This window comes from Equus caballus, chromosome 1 (assembly GCF_041296265.1).
Source record: "Equus caballus isolate H_3958 breed thoroughbred chromosome 1, TB-T2T, whole genome shotgun sequence".
NCBI classification, from domain to species: domain Eukaryota; kingdom Metazoa; phylum Chordata; class Mammalia; order Perissodactyla; family Equidae; genus Equus; species Equus caballus.
Window position 1 is genome coordinate 116,500,023 of NC_091684.1, and position 24,660 is coordinate 116,524,682.

At 34.9% G+C, this 24,660-nt stretch overlaps 1 protein-coding gene across 14 annotated transcripts in view; it reads left to right on the top strand.

The window, feature by feature from the left end:
* LRRC28 (leucine rich repeat containing 28) overlaps positions 1–24,660 on the top strand; it is a 157,035-nt gene that overhangs the window by 50,617 nt on the left and 81,758 nt on the right. The window lies entirely within an intron of this gene.

A 24,660-nucleotide genomic window follows, 5' to 3' on the forward strand; every position in this document is an offset into this window, starting at 1 on the left:
TCTGCCAGAGTCCTAAACTCACATTCAGAACTTGTTCTTTCAATGTCTCTTACAGACCTAAAGTTACTTATTTATATCTTTGTAGTACATATAGTACTTTATTAGTAAAGTAACTTTATACTATAGTTAAATGTATGTTAGTAACTTTATACTAACATACAGATTTTTATTCAGATTTATACGTAAAATTATCTTGGTATACTACATTAGATAAAACACATAGATTTCTCAGAAAAACATATTTTTCCTGTCAATACTAATACGTATTATAAAATCTGGTTACAAATGGAGCTAAAACTTTAAAATTTTATTTACAAACTTTTACAAGTTTTGAAAATTGGACAAAAACCTTAGAATAAAAATGGCCATCAAAATTCTTATAAAAGGAAAAAGTTTTGTTTTCTGGACCATGCATCCTTCTCAGTGTCAAATAATACAGAAAATACTCCTTTTTAGGAAAGATGTGAAGGGAAATGGTGGAAAACTTGCCAGATGTCTGAAAAACAAGTTCATTGTGATGATACTTTTAAAAAAAGGCAAAAGGAGAAAAGTTGGTCCCTCAGACTTGGAAAGCTTCTCCCATCAATCATACTACTGGCTAAGGCATGTTAAACTCCTTTCCATGGACCATTCCTTTGTGGAAAGATTTAAAAGCCACTAACATCATAACAGCAGTGATCCAATTTGAAATGTTAAGGGGAATACTTCCAAATTCACTTCACACGCAGGGCTGCTTATGTTTCCTTTCTATGTACGATTAATTTTCTACACCATGGGCTGTTACACACTTGGTGCTCTGTGGGAACTGTGAAGACAGTACTGAGGTCAGTGGAAGAGGATTTAAGGAGAGGTCATGCATGATGGGAGGGACTGAACTAATGTGTAAGTGGTATGCAGGAGCTAATGATTTGGATATTTTCCATTATTTTGTCTTTGAAATGTGTCTCTTATAGTCTATCATACACATTCCTTCCAAGATTCTCTTTGTAAAATATAGATTGCTAAGCTACTTCACCAATTAAATCCTTCGTTTAAATAATTTGTCAAAAGTGTTTGGTTGCCATGATGGAAGCCCATACTAGGTTCGCGATCATTTGTTTATTATGAATACCAGGAATTAGGAATATTAAAAGAAAAAAACTGATGAATATAGAAGTCTTCTTAATCTTTTGGAGTGAATTTTCTTGAGAATTTATAAAATGTATTTTCTTAGACACAGCCTATTAATGGGAATTCATAGATTTAATTACTATTTTTGGATTTAAAACAACTTGCAGTATTTTAGAGATGGCGTGGAGTCATTTCTATCAGACCTTTTGATATCTTGGCAAAACTTGGGTTCATAGTTTATTTTTACTAAAGAGCTCTCAAGTATTAAGCATGGTTTTTTAATAGAGTGATTTGTTATGTTGCATTTATTAACCAATCTTAGGAAAAGCAAGTATTAGATAGAGAAACAAAGATTATGTTTTCATGGTTATTTTATAGCTTTAGTTGATTTTCCTTCCTTGGTTTCAGGATCTTGCTATTTTGTGACATGATCAGAAAATGATGGTTTCATATCAAACAATGTAATTGTGAAGAAAAATTAACTGGCAGACTATAGTTGATGTGTTGAAATAGGTACTTCTTAAAAAGTAATGTCTTCAATATGTAAAACATTTTGTTTTAATTTTTTCATATGTCTTTGAACATGCTTGTTGCTTACTTCATGTGTAAATTATTTTATCTTGTTAAAGGTTTTAATTTAAATCAGATTGTCCATTCTGCAAGTAATTTTAAATTTAATGATTGTTTTAGTGAATGAAAAGCTTTATGATTTGCCAAGGGTTGATGTAATAAGAAGTAATTAAACAAAATTTAGTTTGATATGTTACCAAACTTACCCCTGCTCTCCCCTACAATTGACAGCACAATTCTTTGTTTAATCCTTTTACTACTCCTTGTTAAAAAATCAACATTTTAGTCAGATACGTTGATGTTTTTAAGCAATTTATTTTAGTTTTCACTGTGTATTTATTAATAAGGTAACAAGAAAACTTGAAGTCAAAGCTGTGGCTATGGAAGTGATGAAGGGTTCAAAAAGAAATGTCCTTGTATGCTTATAACAAGTTATCGTTAGTTGGTTGTGTCTCCTTACTTCTTGGCTCGATCTGCTGACATCCCTACTCCTGACTTATTCTGAAGGAGAATTAACATCTGCGGGTCTGTTTTGATGACTTTTTTCTTTTTAATTTCAGAAGTTTGGTATTCATCACTTTAGTGTGAACTTATGGTACCAATATTACTGTCTTAGTATTTATTTTCTTAGGAATAACAGGTTTTGTAGACGTCATAATACTTACTTATACATTTAGGCACTAACACGAATCCATTTTTCTTAAATGAGATCACTTTTCTTGTGATTTCTTAGTCATCACCGTAAAATGTTGAAATAATCAAAAGTAAAAAATGCCAAAAGATATATACGGATGTTTAGAGTAATCTGAGAATTTTTCTTTCCTTCATCCGCTTTTACCTTCTTTTAAAATATAAATGTATGTTTTTATGAAGGAGAGTTCAAGTTTCTTCTAAGTACAATAAGATTAAAGTTTTAATTATTAAATCTTCAGTCGAGTAATCAGATAAATAGTCTTACAATGTCCTCTTTGCATGCTTTGAAAAAGACGTTTAATCTATAGCAGAGCAAATGTGCATTGGAAAACATTTTTTAAAGTATGCACAGTTATGCATATTGTTGTGTCTATCCCAAGCCCAAATTATGGTTTCTGTGGTACAGCTCTGCTATCACCTGACGTCACTAGGAGGCTGAATACTACTCATTGAGGAGACAGTTCTGTATCCCCAGTGCTGTGCGCATAAGCAGTGAAGGAGCGATCACTGATACCGTCTCGTGTGCAGGCAGGGTCGTCTTTCAGTCTTACACCCATGAGGGGAATCCTCAGAGATAAATTTCCATGACTTGTTCGCTTAAAGTGAAATGATCCAGTGGCATAATTGGATAATTTTACACGTATCAAATCCCTAAATTATATAGCAACCTCAGAACCAAATATTTATATTTTGTGACTGATATATTATAGACTATAGAATACTGTTAATTTTAAATGAAAGGGAGAACCAAATATTTATATTATATTTTGTGACTGATATATTATAGACTATAGAATACTGTTAATTTTAAATGAAAGGGAGAAATGAAAGCTTTAATCTTTTTGTCTTTTGAGATTCTTATTATAATTGATGAAATCAGCTCCATAAATCAACAAATAGTAATAATTTTACCTCTTCTGTGCTTTGTAAGAATTTTTTTCTAAATCACCAATCACCATATATATTTTATTTGAATGTTTTTGGTTTGCCTGTGATATCCTGTGATATTGCTTTTGAACTTTATAGGTAAAGCTGTTTAAGTTTCCTACACCTGGAATTCCATGAAGCTTTAGTAACTGAACTTTCAATAAAGCGAAGACCTATAAAATTAACGTCACTTGTTCTCTATGTCTCTATTTTCTTATCCAGTGTGGTAGGTAGGTTTTAACTTGAGGGGCTCTGATATTCCTTCTACCACTAAAATCCAACAGCCTTAAATTTATGCTAACTCTCACAGCTTTGAATTTGTGAGGAGTATAGAATGACAGCCTTGAAAATTTGCTTCTGCTATGAAAAGACATGACATAATAGGTATGAGGGTTGACGTTTGTTTCCTATTTATAGTTTAAATTTCTAACTACTTGTAAATCAGAAACATATGTAAAGTTATGATATTTACAAGGCCTAATCTATACATAACGTTTTTTTCCTCCACATCACTTTTTAAAGTATTCTAAATAATGTCTTCTTAAATTTTATGACAATATCAGTAACTTTGTTCCTAGCATGAGTTAATAATTTATTTAAACTACACTCCCCCATTGGTTTTTTTAAACAGCTTTATTGATGTACAATTTACATAGCATAGTATTTACCATTTTACATGTACAATTTGACGAATTTTATTAAATGCACACAGTTGAGGATCTAGTTTTAGAATATGTCCATCATCCCAAAAATTCCCTAGTGCCTGTTTGTTGCCAGCCCCTGTTCTTACCCCCAGCCAACTACTACACTTATGTCCATTTCTATAGTTTTGCCTTTTCTAGAAATTTCATACAAATGTAATCGTGTAATATGTAGCCTTTTCTGTTTGGCTTATTTTACTTAGCATAATGTTTTTAGTAGTTTGTTTCTTTTTATTGCTGAGTAATGTTTTATTGTATGGATATGCCATGTTTTGTTCATTCACCAGTTGATTAACTATTTAGATGGTTTCCACTTTGGGCTGTTATGAATAATGTTGCTATGAACATTTGTGTGCAAGTTTTTTGTAGGCGTATGTTTTCCTTTCTCTTGGGTAAATACCTTTGAGTAGAATTGCTGGATTGGATGGTAACTATGTTTTTAATTTGGAAAGAAACTGTTAAACTGTTTTCCAATGTGGCTGTACCATCTCCATCCCTGCTAGCAATGTATGAGAGTTGTGCTTCCTCCATATCCTTGCCAGCATTTGGTATTTTTAGTCTTTTTATTATGGCTATTCTAGTGTTTATATAGTCTCAGCTTATTGTGCTTTTATTTTGCATTTCACTAATAACTAAAGATTAAGTATCTGTTTGTGGCCTCACAAAATTCATATGTTAAAATCCTAATCCCTAAGGTGATGGTATTAGGAAGTGATGGTATTAGAAAGTGGGGTCTTTGGGAGGTAATTAGGTTATAAGGGCAGAGCCCTCAGGAATGAGATTAGCATAAAAATGGCCCAGGAAAGCTCCGTCACCCCTTCCACCATGAGAGGTTACAGTGGCAAGACTGCCATCAATGAGAAAGCATGCCCTCACTAGACACAGAATCTGCCACCACTTTGATGTTGGACTTCCCAGCCTCTAAAACAATGAGAAATAAAATGTCTGTTGATTTTAAGCCACCCAGTTTATGGTATTTTTGTTATAGTAGTCTGAATGGACTAAGCATCTTTTTCATGTGCTTATTTGCCATTTCTTCCGTGAAGTATCTATACAAAAATCTTTTGCCCAGTTTTAAATTGCGTTGTTTGTGTTATTATTATTTGTAAGAGTTCTTTATATGTTCTGGTGTTAAAGGATAATTTTCACCAGAAAAGGTAAGGTCATAACTCCATATAGGTATAAAAATTTTAAAGTGTGTTAAAGCTTTTATTTAACGTATGAAGGAGGAAACTAGTAAGGGGTTATAACCAGTTGGAAGGAGGGTCCAAAGAACAGACACATTTATAGATCAGTAATGTCGAAAGGAACATTCCACGGAAGAACAGCTGGCTTTCTCTACAAGGGCTGAGGGTTGTCCCTGCATTGGCCATAATTTATTTTTGTGTTTATAAGCAAGGATTATTTTACGTTGCTCCCAGTAATCTACAATTTATAGAGTTGTAAAATAGTTGTAAAATACAGAATGAAAATCAGATAACCTGGAAAGATGTGCTAAGACCAGGATCAGCAAACTCTGACGTATGGGTCAAATCTGACCCTCCACCTGATTTTGTAAATAAAGTTTTATTGGAAGACAGCCATGCCCATTTATTTACATATTGTCTGTGGCTGCTTTTGTGTGGCAGTGGCAGAGGTGAGCAGTTGTGACAGTAACTATATGCTTCACAAAACCTAAAATATTTACTAAATGACCCTTTATGGCAAGTTTGCCGACCCCTGCTATTGTCTGCTAAGTCCTTTATCAGATATATTATTTATATTTTCTCCTAGTTTTGGCTTTTTTTTTCATTTTCTTGATCTGTTTTGAAGAGAAAAAGTTTTAAATTTTGATGAAGCTCAATTTATCAGTTTTTATTTTACAGATTGTGTTGATGTCGTATTTAAGAACTGTTTGTCAAAACTGGGGTCACAAAGATTTTTCTCTTATGTTTTTTTATACACATTTTATATAAAATTATCAATTACGTTTATGTCTATGATCCATTTCAAGTTAATTATTGTGTCTGATGTGAAGTAAGGATTGAGATATTTTTACACATGGGGTGTTCAGTTGTTCCAGCACAATTTGTTGAAAAGACTATCTTTTCTTTGTTGAATTACCTTGGTACCTTTGTTGAAAATCAGTTAACCATAAACATATGGGTTTATTTCTGATGTTCTGTTTCATTAGTCTTTCTGTGTCCTTATGGCAATACTACGTTGGCTTGATTACTGTAGCCATATAGGAAGTTTTGAAATAAGGCCATGTAAGTCCTCCAACTTTTTTCTTCTTTTTCAAATTTCTTTTGAAAAAATCAAATTTCATTGATTTTTTTACAATCAAAGAAAATTCATTTTTCCTCCTTTTTGGGCATTCAATCTGTATGCATATGTTTCTTTATGTATACCTAGGTAGCGTTAAGAAGATAAAGATGAGGGGCTGGAGGACCTTTGATCAAAGTGATCTCTGGGGATGATTACACTAGTTGGTATAATTTTTAATCACTCAGAATGTTTATTTCATTTTTATTTGTGTAACTTATGACTTTAAGATGGCTTCTCTAATTTTATTGTGCCTTCCACAACAGTCTGCTTCTTATCAATAATATAGGGACAGTGAAGGGCCAGACGAGTGGCCCAGATGACACGCTCTACATTGTGACTCCAGTAGGATAGATGGTTGAGGGATAGACAGGATTGAAACTGAGGGAAACTTTCTGCTTGTCCCACCCCATGTGGACCTGATGGCCATACGTTGTTGGTAGTGGGAATTGAGCAAAAGAAGATAGAGGCTCTGGGTTTTGGCTCACACCAGATCACCCAACTGCATTTTCATGTCCTATAGAGATCATGTAAATATATATGAAGTGATTAGATGAAAAGATACCAAACAATTAGGATGGTTACTTGAAGAGTTCTCTCTGTGGCTTCTTTATAAATATGAATGAATTTTTGTATTCCTGAAGGTTGGGAAGTAAATATTGTGAATGTCTTTTTTTTTTTTTTTAAGTCATGTTTGGTAAACCTTTCAGGGCCTGTTATAACACTCAAACTTTATTATTTAATTTCTCTATAATTTTTAAATTCTGGTATTTAATACATTTCATCCGTATAAAAATACAGATTTTGTAGCAAATAAAGTATTCATTTAATTTTTTAATTTTTTCATAGAAGTAAAATAAATGCTACCTTGAAATTTATGAATATTTAACAAGATGTTTATGAGAAAAATATCATTCAGATATTGCTAGAAGTAAAATTCTCCCAACACCTTTAGGATTCAAGCTTTAGTGCTTTTTTTTAATCACTTTTTTTTTTTTTTTGGTGAGGAAGATTGGCCCTGAACTAACATTTGTTGCCAATCTTCCTCTTTTTTTTTTCCCTCTTGCCAAAGCCCCAGCACATAGTTGTATATCCTAGTTGCCAGTCAGTCTAGCTCTTCTATATGGGATGCCGCCATAGCATGGCTTAATGAGCCACACATAGGTCTGCGCCCAGGATCCAAACTGGCAAACGCTAGGCCACTGAAGAAGAGTACATGAACTTAACCACTTGGCCACGTGGCTGGCCCCCAAGCTTTAGCTTTTGATAAAGTATTGGGGTATGTTTAAAATACTTCAAAGAATGTTAATTGACAACTACTGTCTTTTTGCTATGCTAATTAGGGGCAACCAAAATTTGGAAAGTGGAAAAGTAGGTATTTTTCCTTCTATATGTCATATTTTTGTCATTTTTAAATGACTTTGAAAATAAACACAGTGACTGTGTTCTCTTGAAATCCTTTGTGATTCTCCACTCTGAATGCTACGCTTAGTTTCTCTAAACAGTGCTCCATATGAAGTGTGTTAGTAAATCTTTGTAAAAATTGTGATGAATAACTTCCCGTTTCTTCCTCACTGCTTAGAAAAAGACAGTAGTATTTTAGTACCAGTCATTGAGACATTAGCCTTGAGTGGTAGCAGTTAGTTTATTTTAAGCATCATGATTAAGGCTATTTAGAAGAATACTTTTGTTAAATGCTTTTCTCCCTTTGTTTTCATTTAATTATTTCTTAGTATTGCTCCTTATTAGGCTAAATTATTTTGGTATCTCTAATTAAAAATTAAATATCTTATAATGATCTGGCTTTTAAGACGACGTGCAGACTGATGATGCTGAGCCTTTTCTCTTTGCTGTTGGCCCAGACATTGCCACTTTGGTTTCCTAATTTAGTAACAGAAATAAAACTCTGCACGACTAGGCAGGTTTGGTATGCTGGCACCCAGCCAGGAAGCATGGGTTTCTTAAGTAAATGGACCGATGGGGATTTGTGGAAAACATAGATTATGTTACATGAGCTTTGCACTTTGCAAATCTCTAACTACAATTTAAAGGAATTCAGCTAACCCACTGCCACCTAAATAAAAGTCAGTCCTGTTTAAACACAGATTCACACTAAATGATAGATTGGTTCCTTTTCCAAAATTCCCCTTCATCTTTCTGTTTTTAATTTTATATTTTTGTAACTTTTAAAACACTTTCTCTTCAGTAAGTAATGCATCAAAATTAGTTGTTAACTCTATTCAATTATTTTATGCATTTGTAATACCTTTCAAAATAGCATAATATAAAAGAGTCAATAATACACATATATAATGTGCTTCTGTGTGAGGAAATGAGAGAAAGCTCTGAAAGAGAAATTGTTAAAAAGAGCCTGGTTTTCCATGCTGCCTCTGGCACTGACTTGGCTGGGTGGCCCTAGTTCCTGTTGTCTCTTCTCCTCTTGAGGTGTCGTTAGTGTTCTGCATCATGCACGCTCACTGTCCTCTGGGTGGGTTTGCAGTGGCTGCTTTCCTGTCTGCTGACACTTCCCCTTTTTGGTGGTGCTTCTTGTATGGCATATCGTTGGTCTTCTTAGGGTCCTTTGCCTCTGAATTTGGAGGAGCCTTGAGGCCTAAGAATTAGCTCCCTTCTTTTCTCCTTCAAATCTTTCCTGGAGGCAAGTAATTCTGAAGCATGTTTTGAGAGAGAGAATTGTGTGTGTGTGTATATATCATCCCTTATAAGACTTTTGACAAATAGGAATGAACAATTCTAATGCTTGGGAGAATGTGGGTAGAGTATGGAGGAGGAAGCAATGTGCATGCTCCACATCACACTAAAGCAGTATTAGTCACAGTGTGGAACAACATGGATTTAATATAAACTTAAGTCAAATTACATTGACTTTAGGATCAATAAGATTTCCCATTGTATAAGTGCCGTCAAATTTTTTGCCCAAAAGGGGTCAGAAGGTTACTAATCTGTAAAAATAGTCAGTTTTTAAAATGATCTGTTCCTCAACTTTTGTAAATATCTGAATAGGGCCGATGCCCAGTCCCAGCATCAGGATTCCTCCCTCTTTACTCCCTACCTTGTGTCATTCTTCTGCCTCCCAGTTTATTCCTATGCTCTTCAAATCCACATCCCCATGCAGGCTGACCATCGGCCTTTTACTTGCTTTCCTGAGAGAGAGGGCATTGTTCTAACAAGATTTTGGCTGACTAAGAGATGGGCAGAGGGGAGGTCTCTGTAGTCACAGACTCAAAATGGCATCTACTGGTTACTATGTAATTCTGAACATTAGTGATGATCAAGTATGTAGATATTTTTGCTATCTGAGTAAATTTAACTTTTATATGCATTATATTCATGTTATTGTTAGTATTAATAATAATAAAAATATCTTAACACTTACTCTAAAAACTGGTAAATTTTGGTCCTTCTCCAGATAATCAAGAGATTATTATTGTTGTTGGTACACTTATTAAGTGTTTAAACTAAGCCAGGCTTGCTGTTAAGTGCTTAACTGTATTTCTCTGTTGTCACAATAATCGTATGGGATAGTATTATTATTTTTCTTCTTTTTTTTTAAGATGAAGAACCTGTAACTTAGATTAATCGTCTTGCTAGAGGTTGTACAGATAGTTAAGTGGGGGATCAAAGATTCTAATCCAGGTCATTTTTTTAATGTAAAAGTTGTTACATATAGAAAAGTACACAGATTAAAAGTATATACTCTATGAATTTTCACAAAATAAAACACATCTTTGGAACCAGCACCCCAATGCAGAACTAAAATGTCACCAGAGTCCCAGAAGCCCCCTTGTGCTTCTTTCTAGTCACTATCACTCCCTTCCAAGGGTAACCGCTACTGTGACTTCCATCAGCCGTCTCAGTTTTAAAGGTAAATTAAAGATACTGCAGTTGAGAATCTTGCTAAGGTACAGTATACTGTACTTGTTAACAGTAAAGTCTTAATGTGTGTGACCTTGGTCATTATGGACTTTATTCCAGGTGTGATGGAAAGCCACTGGAGGATTCTGAGCAGAGTGATGTGGTCTGACTTAGATTTGAAAGGATTACTCAGGCAGCTGTGTGAAGAAGGAGCCAAGGACAAGAGTTGGGAGATGAGTTAGGAATCCGCTGAAATAACCCAGGCAAGAGCTGGTGGTGGTTTACAATAGAGTGGTAGCGGAACTGTTGATGGGAAACAGTTGAATTTTGGTTTAGTTAGTATTTTATGACTTTCACAATGTTTCACTCATTTTTTTTTATCCTGAGGGCAAGTTTTATCCCTGATTATAGGTAAGAAATCTTGAAGTGCTGAGAGGTTGTGGACCTTACAGGGTTATTTAGTAAGGTAGAATCAAGACTTCCACCACGTCTTCTGATTCTCAGTCCAATGACTTTTCCAGGCTGTTTCCAGAAATATATGGTCTTGTTGAAAAATTTCTAATTCAAATATTTTATGTGATTGAGGAAATTAAAATCATGTACTAGCTTGTGATACTGTATTAGTTATCTATTGCTGCAGAACAAATTACCACAAATTTAGCAGCTTAAAAAACACACATGTGTTATCTCAGTGTCTGTGGATCAGGAGTCTGGGCACAGCTTAGCTGGGTCTGCTTAGGGTCTCACAAGGCTGCAGTCAAGCTTGAGTTGGCCAGGGCTGTGGTCTCATTGGAGGCTCACCTGCAGAAGGATCTGCTTTCTCCTGAAAACCCATTAATACTGTTTCTTGTGCGTGAGCCTGGGACAAAATTGATTGAAGTCATATAATGGAACTTAGTATGTTAGCCATGTGGCAAAGGGATTTCTGACTCTTTTTGCTGCCCAACGGGAAGAACTCTATTAAAGAACAGTGCCCTTGTCTTTTTTTCTGTAGGATTCCTCCCTTCTTAACTCAGCTTTAGATACATATACTTAGCATTTTGAGTGTCAAAAACTCATTCACTCAATGTGGGTAGGTGTTTTCTCGCTCCTCATTTTGCTGCCGCTGGTAAACACACTAATTAGGCCCATTATTGGTCATTTTTCATTTCGCTTCCTAATTGACTTTTACTTTTGCTCTTAGTCCAGTGCCAGGGTGATATTTTGCAGGTTCTTTAATTAAGAAAATTAGTTTTGGAACCAGCCTCTGGGTTCAGAAACGAAACTATTCTAACATGAACTGAATCTCCAGTCCTGCACCTTTTCTGAATTCTACCACACCTTAGTTGATTATTCTGATTAGCCTTCCTTTTTATGACATACAACTGAGGGATGCTGTCTTTAAAAAGCTTTTTGGTACTTTGTTCCACAGATTCTTCTATTAGTCTGTTTCCTTGTGCTTTCTGCTTCACTTATTTTAGCACTTGGGCTTACAGAATTTGCAGACTAGATAATTCAGACCAGCCCTCCCTTAAGGACAACTAGAAAAACAGGAGGGAAAAAGTCTGTTTTGAAGGCACTGGTGAGCTAACAAGGTGGTGAAGAAATCCCTCATGCCAAAGAGATCGCAGTATTTACAGACTGTTTCCGGCTAAAGTGAACCTGAGTTGCTTGGTTGAGGCACAGCGCATAGAAGACGCATTTGGGACATCTTGTCTCAGAAAAGAGAGAACCGTCAAAGACTGCTGGAGTCATCTGAAAATGGTACAGGAGTCAAAGGTGGACAATTTGACCATCAAAAAGAATAATGATTAAAATGGATTGGAACACATCAGATATAAACTTCTATGAGTTCATAATGATACTCTTAAAAAAAACCTTATTTGTAAATTCTGGAGGTTCATAGGGTACCAACTTGTTCTCTGAAAAAATTTAAAGAGAAAGAATCAAACATTATTCTGCCTTTTCTAAACCAGTTATATTTCAGGGTAACTAAATAGTTGGATGAAGGAGAGTTTTTCTACATGGAGTAATTATAGTTAATAAATATAGTAGGAATGATGGAATTAGAAAAATCAACATTTTGTAATATCTAATGAAATAATAGATTGCAGCAAAGATCATTAATAGCTTCCTGAACCATTAAGTAAAAAATTTATAGGGAACTTTCTGTTGGATGGATCAGGCTGATGACACCTGAACCCACTAATTAATCTTAGCATCACTAAAAGTGGGTCAGGCAGACATTATGTCCTTCCAGTGTGATGCAGTTGGAACTATATAGCCCTAACTCTTAAGATATAATCTTACCAAAGAAAACTGAACCTCAATCTGTTTAAGCTTTTCTAACTACCAGTTTACAGGGAATACACGGGATAAATAGATGTTTTAAATGACACCATGAAGACACAATAAATCAAATTTAGAATGTTGGACATTCTACAACAAATATCTGGTTTTTTAAATAAATGAAAATAAAAAGGGAGGGGAACTGTTATAAATTAAAAGAGACTTAAGAATCATATCGGCCAAATGCAGTTTTTGGACCTCGTTTAGATTTTGATTCAAATAAACATATTGAAAAAACACAGTTTTATGAATATCAGAGAAAATTGAACATGGATAGGGTGTTAAACAATATTAAGAAATTCTTGATTTTATTAGGTACAATAATAGTATTGTTGGTTTTTTTAAAGTCCTTATCTGTTAGACTATGTACTGAAGTATTTTGGCAGGTGAAATACTTCATAAGGTGACTATGAAATAAAGCAGTCCTTGCATGGATTGCAGCCTAGCTTCCAGTCGGCTGGGCAGCCAAAAACATGAAAATTTCTGACATTGCATTTTAGATTGCTTATGTCCCCAAGGGCTTGACAGAAGCAAATAGAAATTTTCTTAGACAAAGATAACATTATCCTAGGTCTCAAATTATTTCTATAACCTGTTTTTCAAACTTTAGTTAACCTAATGGAATATACAGAATAACATACTCTACAGTGGAAAAATGCTCATTCTTTTCAAGCACACAGAACATTCACAAAAATCAAACAAGAAGTGAAATTATACTGTTCTCTTACCACAGTGCAATTAAACTAGAAATCAATACAACAATAGAACTAGTAATTCCCCTAGATAATGCAGGTGAATTTCTTCATGACCTCAGGGTAGGGAAATAGGACACAAAATGCACAGATATAATAAAGGGAAAGATTGATAAAAATTGCCATGACAGTTTACGAAGCATTTTCATTACCTGGACCAGGAATTGGCAAACTTTTTCTATAAAGGGCCAATGATTGTGGCAGTGCTGTCTTTGTCCCAACTATTCAACTCTGCTGTTGTAGCATGAAAGTAGTCAAGGACAATATGTTAATGATGTGTAATAAATAATAAGTGAAACTTTACATACAAAAATAGATGGTGGACCAGAATTGGCATGTGGGCCATAGTTTGCTGCTACCTGATGTAGATCAACTATTGGAAAGGTAAGTCTCGCAATCGGAGAACATATTTGCAATACATGTAATTGACAAAGGGCTTCTATCCATAATAAACTCTTACAAATCAATGTGAAAAAGACCAACAACCTAACTTTAAAAATTGGCAGGAGGGGCTGGCCCTGTGGCCGAGTGGTTAAGTTTGCATGCTCCTCTGCAGGCGGCCCAGTGTTTCATTGGTTCGAATCCTGGGCGCGGACATGGCACTGCTCATCAAACCACGCTGAGGCGGCGTCCCACATGCCACAACTACAAGGATCCACAACTAAGAATATACAACTATGTACTGGGGGGCTTTGAGGAGAAAAAAGGAAAAAATAAAATCTTTAAAAAAAAAATTGGGCACCGGCCCTGTGGCCAAGTGGTTAAGTGGCTGAGTGGTTAAGTTCCCGTGCTCTGCTGTGGGTGGCCCAGGGTTTCGCCAGTTTGAATCCTCGGTGCGGACATGGAACCGCTCATCAGGCCATGCTGAGGCGGCATCCCACATGCCACAACTAGAGGGACCCACAACTAGAAAAATACACAACTATGTACCAGGGGGCTTTGGGGAGAAAAAGGAAAAATAATATCTTAAAAAAAAAAATTGGCAGGAGACTTGAACAGGTACTTTCCTAAAGAGGAAATTCAAATGCCCAATAAGTGTATGTTAATATGCTGAACTTCATTAGCCATCAGGGACATGCAAATTAAAACTGCAGAAAGGTTCCACTAAATAGCAACCAGAATGACTCAAAAAGACTGACAAAACTAAGCATTTATGAGCATGTGGAGCAGCAGGGCCCTCATACCCTATAATGTTGATGATGCGCACGCTCTGTGACCAAGCAATCCTACTCCTAGATTTATGCTCATACATAAACCAAAAGACATGTATAATAATATTCATAAAGTTCATAATATTCACAATTCTCCCAAACTAGAAACAATACAAATGTCCTTTAACAATAGAATGGATGAAAGTCATTAATTAATATAATTGAATATTATACAGCAATGAAAAGGAGCATGCAGCTATATTCTGCACTATGTTTGAATCTCACAAATAAAATGTTGAGCAACAGAAGCCAGTCACAAATGAATGCATATTATATAATTCCAATTCTATAAAGTTCTGAAATAAGCAAAACTAAATCATAGTCTTCAGGATGCTTAATTGGGTGGTAAAAGTGAAAAGGCAAGTGAAGAGGTGATTTTCATAAAGGGAGTGAAAGTCTCTTTTAGGGACTTCTACTTCCAGGGAGGATGTAGTTAGTTGAGACTGGCCAGTGCTTCCACTGTGATAGATAAAGTAAAGCTGGGTAAGTTTCAAAAGTCCTGTTTTTATAAGCATCAGAAACTGTGGAAGCAATTTGGGGACATGAGGTGATTAATCTTACTTGTCTTTGCATCTTCTCCACAGTTCTTGGTGCCCTGTCTTTCGCATGGGTATTCAATTAATATTGAATGAATAAAAATAAAGTGAGGGAGAAAAGACACATATCTTGAATGGAAGATGGAGAAGAATGTTTGCTTGCTTCTCATGGTCAAAACTTAAGGAGAAAGGACTATATTATTTGGATACTCACGGGAGACATACTTGTCACACTGTATCCTACATGGAACCCTAAGATATTATGCTTTAAGAATTTGACATCCTTGTTTAAGTCATTTATTAAATGTGTATGTATATGATATATGTATTTAAAAACACACCAAATATTTATAATGTTTTGGGAAATTAAGTTTTTCTGTCTTGTAATCTCACCTCTTATCTTTTGTACTTTTTTCATAATGAAATTTTGGGGAAGCTATGATGCTGGTTCATTACCTTTGGAATCCTAGAATCTTAGCACGGGAATAGACCTTACATAGAATCTGATATTTCCTCCTAATTAGATTGAGGTTATACATTTTTGGCAAGAATTGGCCTTGGTGTCCTCAGTGCATCATACTGGGGGTACAAGATATTGCTGTGTTTTATTACTAGTGATGTTCACTTGGATCCTTTGCTTAAGTTGGTGGCTGCTAGATTTCTCCGCTTTTTATTTTCCCTTTTAATTGATAAGTATCTTGGAAATATTTTGAAACTATGTCATTATGCTGTTTCTCCTCAGACTTTCATATCTGATTTCAGCATCCACTGGTGGATCTTGCCTGCAAAAAGGATTGCTATGGTGTTTTCCTAAAGTGACATTTGTATTTCCCTCATTCTTTCCTCATTTATTAATTGGAATTCTGTAAGGAATTCTCCCTCCTTTATGTATTGATGTTATTATGAACTCATGGGTATTTACTTGATTTCTATGGGTTCTAATCCAATGCCATTATTATTTTGCTCAAATTGTTCCAGCTTTGGCCATTAGGAACTCTTTCTGGTTGGCTCCTATGTCTTTTTGTCGTGTCCCCATTCTTTTTCAAGCACTTTCTTATTTTCTGCCATCATAAGATATTCCAGGCTCACTTTGTATTTTCTGTGCCTCAATTCTGATTCCTTTTACTAGAGAGTGGTATTTAGAAACGCAGATCTGGCTGCTAAGTGTGCTGTCTGCTACTGAGGTGATGGAGGTCAATGATGTGCTTTTTTAGTGGGAGTGGTGGATATAATGTTGTTTATACATGTTTCTTGGTGCCTGTGTGTGAGAGCTTTTCTAAGGCAGTGCTTCCCAGTCCTTTTCATGTCGTGTTACACCCTGACAAGGATGTTTTTCTAGCATAATGAGGTAAACTGGAGGAGATTTGGAGCTCTGGATAAAGCTGCTCAGGTCCTGGAATCACTTGGGTGGCACAAGAGAAGAGAAGCTCTGACCTAGGGTGCATTCATCGGAGTAGAATTGCTGGTTGCAGAGAATAAATATGGCTCTGCACAATGGTTGTGGCAATTTATACTCCCACCTAGAATGAGTTATTGTTTTTGCCAGTAACATTTTTTCCAATACTTCTCATTGTGAAACTTTAAATTTTTTGCCAATAAATGGATGTAAAATCATTTTCAGTCATCATTCTGTCAGCTGTCAAAATAGCTGTCCCTCCCACTTTTAAATCACACATTTGAAAGGCAAGTCCTCTGTGTCTTAATGAAAGTAACTGATAAAAAGTCTAGCAGGATGGAGTTGTACAGAAGAAACCTGTAATGCTTTACTTTTACCCCAGTAGTTTCCCTGCTGGAATCTTGATGTGCTGTGATTATGGCCTTCTTCTAATACGGTAACCTTGTCAAAAAGCAAATGAAGTTAGCTCAATCTGTGCTGGCTCCAAATTAGCACCACATGCCTTTTTGTAAACTTTTCTTAACAGGTTTTTTGAGGTGTAATTTACTACATACCGTAAAATTCATGGTATAAAGATTCAGTGTGTTTCAAATGGCAATTTTGAATTCTAAATTATTAGTAAATTTATGCAGTTGTACCATCATTGCCGTGATCCAGGTTTAGAACACTTCCATCATCACAAAAAGTACCCTTGTTTCCAATTGTAGTCAATCTCCACTCCCGCTGTAAGACACAGATAGCTTTTGATCTTCTTTTTGTCTATTTTGCTTTTTATAAAGATTTCATATAAGTGGAATCATGCAATATATAGTATCTTGTGTTTGGGTACTTTCACTTAGCGTAATGGTTTTGAGGTTAATTCATGTAGTTTCATGCCTTGGTAGTTCATTCCTTTTTGTAGAGCTGATTTCTATTTCACTGTTTGGATATACCACATTTTCTTTATCCATCTGCCAGATGATGGACATTTGGATTATTTCCAATTTTTGTCAGTTATGAGTAGTGCTGTTAGGGATGTTTGTGTACAAGTCTTTGTGTGGACATATGTCTTCATTTTTCTTCAATAAATACCTAGAAATGGAATTTCTGAGTGTCTCATAAGTGTATGTTTACCTTTTTAAAGAAACTGTCCAACTCTTTTCCAAAGTGGCTGTTCCATTTTGCATTCCCACCAGCAATATGTGAGGGTTCTGTTTTTGCCACATCCTTGTCAACACTTGGTGTTGTCAGTCGTTTTGGTTGTAGTCTTTCTAGTGGTTTATGTAGTGACATGTCATTGTGCTTTTAAGTTGCATTTTTCTAATCAGTGATGATGTTGAGCATCTTTTCATATGATAATTTTCCATTTATATGTATTCTTTGGTGAAGTGCCCATTTCTTAATTGTGTCATTCATCTTCTTACTGAGATGTGAAAGTTCCATATTTTAGATACAAGTCCTTTATCAAATTTATGATTTGGAAATGTTTTCTCCCAGTGTGTGGCTTCACTTTTCATTTTCTTTTGAAGAGCTAAAGTTTTTGATTTTTTATGAAGCCCAGTTTGTAAATTTTTTTAAAGGATTTTTTTTTTTTTTGTCATAGCTAAGAAATCTTTGCCTAACCCAGGGTCACAAAAACCCTAAATTTTTCCTAAGTTCTCTTGTAGATGTGTCATAGTTTTATCTTTTGTACTTAGTCTGGTCAATTGTCAGTTAACTTTTATGTTTGATGTGAGGTTATGATCTAAGTTCATTTGTTTTTGCATATCATATCCAATTGTTCCAGCATCCTTTGTTGAAAAGACTATCTTTTCCTCATTACCTTGGTACCTGTGTCAGAAATAATTGGCAATACTTGTAAGGGTTTATTTCTCGACTGTATATTCTGTTCCATTGACCCATCGGTCTGGCCTTATGTCACTATGACACTGTCTTGATTACTGTAACTCTGTAATAAGTCTTGAAAATCAGGTAGTTTCACTCCTCCAACTTTTCTCTTCTTTCCAAATTTTTTTGCCTGTTTTGGGTCCTTTCATTTCCATATAAATATGAGGATCAGCTTGTCAATTTTCCTTAGAATTGGTACTATTTATTCAAAAATGTTTGATGAAATTTAACTGTGAAGCAGTATGTGCCTGGTTTTTTCATTGGGTAAAGATTTTAAATTACTAATTCGATTTCTTTACTTGTTAGAGTTCTGTTAAGATTTTCTATTTTTTCTTTAGTGTCTATGATACTTTTTTAGGAATTTGTCCATTTGATCCACATTGTCTGATTTTTGGCATAAAGTTATTCACTAATACTCTCTTATAATTTGTTTAATTTCTGTAAAATTATTGCTAATTTTTTTAATGTGTGTTCTCTTTCTCACCTTCTCTCTCTCTTGCTCTCCACTTTCTGTGGTTAGTCTAAGCTAAATGTTTGCAATTTTGTTCATCTTTTAAAAGAACCAACTTTTGGTTTCATTGGCTTTTTCTGTGATTTTTCTGTTTTATAGCATATGAATTATTGCTCTGATCTTTATTGTTTCCTTTCTTCTACTTACTTTGGATTTGACTTTTCTTATTCTGTCTTCTTGAGGTGGAAGCCTCTATTACATATTTTTAAATCTTTTTGGCTAGTGCAAGCATTTAAAAGTATAAAATTCCCTATTCTATATACTACTTTAGCTATTTCTCATGAATTTGAATATGTTGTGTCTTTGTTTTCATTCAATTCAAGATATTTTCTAATTTTCTTCATGATTTCTTCTTTGACCCATGAGTTGTTTAGAAGTGTGTTGTTCAATTTCCCAGTATTTGGGGATTTCTCAAATTTCTCTCTGTTGTTGATTTCCAATATAATTCTGTTGTGGTTGGAGAATATACTTGTATGTTTTCAGTTTTGTTTTGTTTTTTTAATTTAGTGACTTGTTTTATAGTCCAACACGGGTTGGCAAACTGTAGCCCACAGGTCAAATCTAGCCTATGACCTTTTTTTGTTTTTAATGACTTGCAAGCTGAGAATTATTTTTACCTTTTCTGGTTTTTTGGCTGAGGAAGATTAGCCTTGAGCCAACATCTGTTGCCAGTCTTCCTCTTTTTTTTGCTGGAGGAAGATTATCCCTGAGCTAACAGCTATGCCAGTCTTCCTCCACTTTATATGTGGGTTGCTGCCACAGCGTGGATAACAAGTGGTGTAGGTCTGAACCTGCAAACCTGGGCCACTGAAGCACAGTGCGCCAAACTTAACCACTATGCCATGAGGACAACCCCCATGCTTTTTACATTTTAAGGGGTACTTTAAAAAGAAAACAGCAAGAACATGCAACAGAGACTCTATATGACCTGCAAAGCCTAAAATATTTACTGTCTGACCCTTTACCAAAAAAATTTTACAACCCTGGCCTTGGTGTATGGTAAATGTATGGGAAATACAAAAAACTTGATGTATATTTCCTAATTTCTCTTTAAAAAGTAAAGATTACTTAAAGCAGTAGTTAAAACAGTGAGAAAGCTGGAAATGGAGCTATATTGGAGCGAAGTTACTATATTTTCCCAAAATTAAGCCATTACTAACCTGAAATATATTGTTGTTAATGATGTATAGTGTGATCCCTAGAACAACCACTAAGAAAATGACTCAAGAAGTATAGCCAAAAAATTAACAAAGGAAATTAAAATAGTGTATAAAAATACTTATATAAGACAAAAGATAGTAATGAAAGAAGAGAGAAACAAAAAGACATGAGACATAATAACAAATAGTAAAATTGTACATGTAAATATAACCTTATCAATAATTACGTTAAATGTGAATGGTCTAAACACTGCAATCAAAAGACAGAAATTTTCACATTTGATGAAAAGCAAGGTCCAACCATATCCTCTCAAAAGAGACATACTTTAGAGTCAAATAAATTTAAATAGATTGAATAGGTTGAAAATAAAAAGGAAAAAGATCTACCTTGCAAACAGTAAGTTTTAGCTGCAGTGGCTATTTTAATAACAGATGAAATAGTCTTTAAGACAAAAAATGTTATTGGAGTTAAAGAGGAACAATTCAAAATGATAAAAGGGTCAATACCTCAGGAAGATGTAACATTGTAAATGTATATGCACTTAATAACAGAGGCCCAAAATACATGAAGTAGAAAATGATGGAATTAAAAGGGGAAATGGACAACTTAACAATTGTAGTTGAGAATTTTAACGCTTCTCCCTTTGCATCTGATAGAACAACTAAGGATATAGAAAACTTGAACAACACTGTTAACCAACTTGAACTAACTTACATATGTTTATCTCTCCATTCAACGAGAGCAGAATACATACTCTTTTTCAGCACACGTAGAACGTTCTCCAGGATAGGGCATATGCTAGCCCATAAAACAAGTCTCAATAAATTTAAAAGAACTTGATTTCTTCCTGTTGATTTGAGTTACCATCTGGTATCATTTTTTTTTAAGCCCTACAGACTTCCTTTAATATTTCTTATAGAGTAGGTCTACTATCAACTGATTTTCTCATTTCTTGTTCATCTGGGGATGTCTTTATCTTGACCTTATTTTTGTAGGATAGTTTTGCTGGATATATAATTCTTGATTAACATTTTTTTCTTTTAGCATATATTTTTTTAAAGATTGGCACCTAAGCTAACATCTGTTGCCAATCTTCCCTCTTTTTTTTTTTGTTTTCTTCTCACCAAAGTCCCCCAGTACATAGTTGTACATTCTAGTTGTAGATCCCTCTGGTTGTGCTATGTAGGATGCTGCCTCAGCCTGGCTTGATGGGTGGTGCCATGTCCATGCCCAGGATCTGAATCAGTGAAGCCCTGGGCCACTGAAGCAGAGTGTGTGAACTTAATCACTTGGCCACAAGGCTGGCCCCTCTTTTAGCATTTTAAATATGTCATTTCAGTGTCTTCTGACTCATACAGTTTCTGATAAGTTGGCTTTTAATTATGCTGTTATTCTCCTCTGTGTATGAGTCATTTTTCTCTTGTGACTTTCAGGATTTTCTGTTTGTATCTATCTTTCAGCGATTTGACTGTGATATGTCCAGATCTCTTTGTATTTATCCTACTTCGAATTCATTGAACTTTGTGGATCTGTAGATTAATGTTTTTCATCAAATATGGGACATAGCCGTGTCTTTTTCACATTTTTTTTTTTGCCACTTTGTCTCTTTACTTTCCTTCTGGGACTTGCATAATACATATAATGGTATCCCACAGGTCTCGGAGGCTCTTAATTTTCCACTGATGTTTTTTCCTCTCTACTCTTCAGATTTGATCATTTCTATTGATATGTCTTTGAGTTTACTGATTCTTTCCTCTGCCACCTCAGATCTGCTCCTGAGACCATCTAGCAAAGTTTTCATTTCAATTATTGTACTTTCATCTTTAAAATTGTTCTTTGGCTCTTTTTATGGCTTGTGTTTTTCTGTTTAGATTCCCTATTGATTGAATCATTGTCATCATATTTTTATTTAATTTTTTGACATATCTTCCTTTCTTTCTTTAAACACGTTTATAACAGCTACTTTGATATCTTTGCCAAGTTCAACATCTGGACCCGTTCAGAGTTAGTTTCTGTTGACTGCCTTTTTTTCCCTTCTGGCTGTAGGTCACACTTTGCTGTTTCTTTGTGTGTCTTGAATTTTTTTGTTGTTAAAAACTGGAAATTTTAAGTAATATATTTTGACAACTTTGGGTTTGGTTTACTTTTCTGAGAGTTGTTTTTATTTATTTATTTTGGTACTTTCTAGGGTTTGTATTGCAGAATCTTTCCCCCTTGTAGTGTGTAGCCTCTCATGTCTCTGCTTAGATTTTATGCGTATTTTTATTTTTTAGCCTGGCTTATTAGGGGTTGCCACTGTGTCTGTATAGCTTAGGAGTAGCCATGGATTTGAAAAGAGGTTTTCTCAAACACTTTAAGCCCCTAAGTTTTCTATCTTCTGCTGACTGAAATGTGTTTGGATTGGGGAGAGCTTTCAGAGGTGATCAGTGAGCATATCTGCTTTGTCTTTTAGTTTCTGTGGCCTCTCTTGGGTCTCCCTCTCTTGGGTACTTTCTCAGATGTCTAAGGATTTGCCGAGAGTTCATCTAGCACTTGTTTGGCTCTCTCTTTTCCAGAACCTCCCAGTTAAATTTCTGGCTGTTCAACCACTCATTCCAACTGGGTCTGCAATCCCAGGCTAACAAAGCAGATGCTGTGCATTTTCCTCATTCTTTTCCTAAAGAGTTTGCCACTTTTAGCTTAAAAAGCTGTGGGATTTTGTCCCCTCCCCAAAATCAAAGATACCCTTTCTGACTGCTAAGCTTTTGGTTTGCGTAATCAACGCTGCCTTCGTAAACTAACATTCTTAAGATTGAGCTTCGGGATAGGATGGGAAAGGAGCCACCTCAAGCAAGAAAAGGCTGCAGGCTACTGCTATTCTTGAGTAAAGCTTTAATACGTTTTTAGGAATAAACATTTCTGGGTTTATTGTCTGCCCTTGGTTGATTTCCAGAGCCCTAAAATAGTTGGGGGTTTTGGTTTTCTTTTGTTTTTTTTTACAGTTTTGTCCAGTTTTATGCCTGTTTTTGGTGGAGAGACTTTGCTGAGCTCTTTACACCACCCTAAGCCCGCACTCTTTAAATATTCTCAAGCCATTTATTTAATTAGGAATTTAAAATGTTGAAATGGCTCAGAGAGCTGCAGAATCCCTGTTTTTATAGTGCATTTTATGACAATATCTTCTTATTCCTGGTTATCTGACACTTCTATTCTAAAGTTATTGTACAAGGTCCTGTATCTATAGTTACTGACAAAAACACCGAGAATGTGCTTTTTATATTCTTTCAGTGTCTTGAGATGCTATTTCTTTGGGTATGTGAACCACTTTAAAGTGTTTGAAAGTCTTCTAGCCCCTTTACCTAACCTGGGCTTTAAGTTCCTCTCTAGGATGTTTGAATATCATTCCTTTAGTGGAGAAGGTAGAAGCCTTTTATTTGTCATTTGTTAGCTAATGATTCTTGCTTCAAGCATGGCTTGAGAAATCTTTTTGTTATCCTTAGCATTTTCCTAAAATGTGGTTCATTCAGGACAATTGGATTTCCTCCATTCTTGCAGATTTATGTCTAAAATTATAATCAAAGACAAATGTAAATCCCAGAAAGCAGTAAGATGTATGTATAAATTCAGACCTTGGATTCTGTTTACTTAGGGCATTATTTAACATCAATTTTTATTATATTTACTCTAAAGGAATAAAATAATAAAAGCTAGACAATAGTTTTTGTAGATTTCAACTCTTCAAAGGATTAAAAAAATGAGATTTTATCGTAAGATGGATTCAAACAAGTAAGTGTGCAATTCATATCATTCTCAGAAAAGCACAGTATAATTTCCATGTCAGCTATTTATTTAAAATATGATATATAATTGAGTTGTTGAGGACAACAGCAGATCAACAGACAGTTGCATCTAGACAACAGAAAAGTAAGTTCATTCATTTTATTGTTTTAGGTGCTACTGTCCCTATGTTAATTGTTTCTGATGCCAAGAGTGCCTTCATGTTTTGAATTATTAACCTAATTTACTTTCTTACTGTCTAATTATAGGCTTAAAATGAACTTCCAGTAGAAAGTCACTACTTTTCTAAAATTTTTATGGTAGGAAACAGAGTTCCAGGATTCCATGCCAGCAATGCCATTGGCAGTCTGTTTGCTTGTTTATTAAACTCTTAATTTTGAGATAATTGTAGATTTCCATGCCGTTATATATCCATATACTTTGACTCAATCATACTTTTTTCTTTTTAATTTTTGGTTTTAAAAATTTTCTATTACCTAGTTTTGCAAAAATTAGCTATTGCTGCTTTGTGTGTAGTGAGAGGGGCCATGTAGAAATGTCTGAAGTTGGCTGAAACTCTGTGATTCTAATTTTGTTAAGCATAACTGTGATAATGGTCATGATTAAGATAGAGTATTAGAAACACTATCTTCGCCTGTTAGTAGCCTGTTTCCCACCCATGGAACTTTTATTTTAAAATATGAATTTGTAACAAAAAGTATCATATTTTGAAAATTGGATAAAACCTCAAATTATCAACTTTTGTATGCCATTAATGGAATGAGCTCATGCTTTCTGCAAATTTTAACACCATATGGGTTGTAAAGTTCTAATGCCATATCGGCTCAACCAGTAAGCTTTTTGTAAAGTTTGTGGTGACTATGTTGGTAGTTTTTCTAAGTTTAAAGTTGTATAAAAGTCATTTCACTTATACTTTTGGTCACTAAACTATAATTTACGTTGTA